Source organism: Odocoileus virginianus, chromosome 21 (assembly GCF_023699985.2).
Source record: "Odocoileus virginianus isolate 20LAN1187 ecotype Illinois chromosome 21, Ovbor_1.2, whole genome shotgun sequence".
In the NCBI taxonomy this organism is placed as follows: Eukaryota; Metazoa; Chordata; class Mammalia; order Artiodactyla; family Cervidae; genus Odocoileus; species Odocoileus virginianus.
Genome location: NC_069694.1, coordinates 1,479,330 through 1,483,471, shown reverse-complemented (window position 1 = coordinate 1,483,471; position 4,142 = coordinate 1,479,330).

The window sequence follows — 4,142 nt, the reverse complement described above, 5'->3', positions numbered from 1 at the left end:
GTAATTAAGTTAAAATGGGATCATTTGAGTAGATCCCAAACCAATCTTACCCATGAAATTAGGGCACAGACAAGCGTAGACAATGTTGGTCGTGTCTGACTCTTTGTGACCCCATGGACTGTAGCCTGCCAGGCTCCTCTGTCCATAGACTTCTCCAGGCAAGAATACTGGAGTGGGTTGCCATTCCCTCCTCCAGCGGATCTTCCCAACCCAGGGATCGACCCCGGGTCTCCCACATTGCAGCAGATTCGTTACCAGCTGAGCTACTAGGGAAGCCCTTAAAAGAAGACGTTAGGGCACAGACATGTACAGTGAACGTCAAGACACAGAAGTAGACAACCCACTACAGGCCAAGGGGAGAGGCTTAGAGCAGATCCCTTCCACACGGTCCTCAGAAAGACTCATCTTCCCAGCAACGTGTCCAGACTCCATATTTCTGAGAAAATAAGTTTCTGGGTGCTTAATTCAACCACTGTGAAGTGTTTTGTTACAGCAGCGCTAGCAAACTGATATAGCAAGTTTACATTTAGCATTAGAACTGGGGAAGTCTGATAAATCTGCCCAGGATAGAACATATTTTATGTTTTTACACAACAACATTAGACAAAATATTGATCGGCACATAACACTTCTGTTTAGAGTTCTCCCATGTGTGAATTTTTGTCTCTAAGATCTATGTTCAGGTTCTGCTGTTCTGAGGCCCACACCTTTCTAATAGAAATCCTAAATCACCCATAAGAGGAAAACTTTAGCAAGAACTCAGTGTTCACAAGTTGAATTATGAACTGGCTTTGACCTTTCCCACATGCATTCAAATTCTGTTTGTACCTAGAGAGTAGTTGTTATGGGTCACCTAGGACAGTACTAATTATAATGGTTCTTGTTAACCATAATAAAAGCAATCAATAAGATTGATGGTACAACAATTACAACAAGCAAGCATAAAACATATTAGTGGTATTGGGCTAGTAATTAACCTACGTTTATGGTTCAATTATCAGGGAGAGTAAGTGAGTAGGCTATATACATTACTGAGAGTGTCTGCAGATTTGTTTCCTTGTACTTGCATTTATATGGATTAAACAGGCTGAGAACTCAGTAGATTGGTTAAAAACTGACCAAAGGGTCTTTGCCTTAACAAAACCAAAAGGCACCCTTGCTGATTTGGTAAGATTTTCTCACTCACTAAGCCTTAGCAGACAAATAGAGAAAACATCTCTGCTAGAGCAAAGACCTTTGGCGATGGAAAGGATTTTCACCTCAACTACACCCAAATCAGTTCATTGGTAAACTAAGCATCTTCATCTCAAGCTCAAATATGTCTCAGCTTTCCCTGACAACAATGTATCAAGAAGATATATGACAAAGGAAGGGATCTACTCAAGAGTCCTTGACTTAAGAGGATTCTAAGAAGAAAGTTACTTGGAGACACTTCGTCCATGTTCATATTGATGTGCTCCCCTGCTTAGCAAAGTGCCAAGAGGGCCCTTTAACAGGTATCTGTGTGACTTAAACTGCTGGTGCGGCTGAACAAGAACCATAACAAACAGCAGCTGAACAAAATCAGCAAACTGTTGGGGCAGAAAGGTGAGTGCACAGGTGTCCAAACACCTACAGGAGGCGTACGTGTGAGTGCACATGCGAGCAAAATTGGGTGTTTATTCTCTCGAATATTAGTTTTATCTGCTCAGTGGTATGTATGGATTTAAGGTCTTTTCTAAGTACTCTCCATTATCAAACTATTTCTCTCTTTTTTTAAAAAACAAATTTCATTTCTTTCACACATGGAAAAAGACCAAAGATATGTATTTAGAGCTGTTGAATGCTCCTTGGTCATCAAGTTTAGTTGTTGTTGTTTGCTTGGTTGGGTGGGTGTTTCTCTTTTTTTCGCAAGGGCTGGGGGGCACATGGCATGCCTTGGGGGATCTCTGTCACACACCGAGGGTCAAACCTGTGCCTCCTAAATTGGAAGGGCAGAGTCTTAACCACTGGACTGCCAGGGAAGTCCCAAAACTATTTTATTTCACATAGCTACCCACTTTGTGTCTTGGGTTGCCAATTTGCTTTAACCTTCCAGATTTCTTTCTCTGGCTCTGACTTTCTGTTCAGTTTATACATAATTTGCTTACAGCCTGATGCAGTTTTGGTAAATATATTTCCTCAACTTTGCATGTCCCCACTCTCATTGTTCCTGTCAGTTATTAGCCCTGGAGAAAATTTCATGATATAAAAGAAGTCGCTCTCATTTTTCTACCTATGTTCAAGGTCTTCAAAAATTTTATCTCTAAAAATAGATATCTATATATAATCTTTTCATTATTATTGACATTAGATAGAGGGAAAGGTAGCTAAGTGATGAGGTAGGTAGTAGATATATGAAAAAAAATCACATATGCAGATATATAATACAAATTAGAAAAAGTATTTCATATTTGTTTGTGTGTTGAACATTTTTATAATTTTTGTATTGAGACTTTATCAAGAGCTAGAAGAATAGATCAAGAAAGGGATGCAGATATAACTTGAACTCGGCATACTGTACTCTGGATATTTGCCTCAGTCAAGCAAAGACCCAGGCAAATGGTAATAGCCCCAAAGGACTCATTGGTGTTGATGCTAGCAGTGCATTTTTAAGAAAATTAGTCAGGGCTCATCATTGACGCGTTATCATGTTAATCCACAAAGACCAATGGACTTGCTATTGCTCTGTGGTTTATCATCATGAGCACTGCTGCCTAACATTCTGCCAAATGGGAGACACTTTAAATGGGAGGAGGAGGAAGGGAAGAGTAGTAAGCCAGGTTAAGAATTTGAAGTAAACAAATAAATAAGCCTTCAAGTGATGGTGTGAAAACTATAAACCTGTAATAGAAGGAGAAAAAAAAAATCACTATCCTATTTCCTATCCTCCCCCTTCAATAAATCTATACTTCAACAAGGAGATAAATAAATCGAAAGCTACCAATAAATCTACCAATAAGCCTACAGAAGATTTAAGTAAAGTCTTCTAAAAACTTTTACCATTTGCTAATTACCTATGAAAGAAAGAAAGTGTAGTGAAAGTTGCTCAGTGGTGTCCGATTCTTTGGAACCCCATGGACTAGAGAGTCATGGAATTCTCCAGGCCAAAATCCTGGAGTGGGAAGCCTTTCCCCTCTCCAGGGGATCTTCCCAGCCCAGGGGTCAAAGCCAGGTCTCCCACCCTGCAGGCAGACTCCTCACCAGCTGAGCCACTGAGGAAGCCAGGAACCCCGGGGCGCAGAGCCCGCGCCTTCGCCAGGGTTTGTCCAGCTGACCTTCCTGACCCAGCAGTCAAAGGTCTCTTGCATTGCAGGCGGATTCTTTACCAACTGAGCTATGAGGGAAGCCCTAAAATCTCATAGGACTGTATTTTCTTTATTCCTTATGATGTTTGAAACATTTTCTACATCATAGTTTCCAAGTCTAAACTCATGGTGATATTTACTTTCATTTCTTGTTCTGGGCCTATAAGCAGAATATCCTGTTGTGAGTTGATCTCATCCATCTCAGTGGCTTTAAATACTGTCTATATACTCATTCATTTACATAGTGATATAAATGAATCCAAAATTTACATCACTAGCCCCTACCATTTCTTGGGATACCAGTGATATATATACACAAATGCTTATTATTTATTTAGATGCTGAGCAGGCACCACACACTTAATGCCCCGAACTGAGTTGTTGATTTTACATTGCTCTATTTTCAGTGATCCTTATATCAGCAAATGTCATCACTAGACCCCTACGATCAAAACTTTCACCTTCTCTCACACAGAAAATCCAGTTCACTGCAAATCCTATTGAGTCTCTTGATTCTCCATTCCAAATGTGTCCCCCGCAATAGCTAGTCCCCTGGTGCACAATTCCTGACCTCTTGATCTCCTAGCTTTCACTCTTTCCCCTCACAGTTTGTTCTCTAAGCAGCATCAGCAGAAGTCGTTTTATTTTCAGTGTTCCGTCATTTACCCGGCGGTGCCAAACCTTGGCTGTGGCAGTGGGGTTCTGCTCCCCGGCCGGGGACGGGATCCGGGCTCGCGCCGCATCGGCAGCGCGGGCTCGGCCGCGGGGCCGGGGACGCCACGTGGAATCGCCGTAAAGCGCGTCTGGGTGGCACGT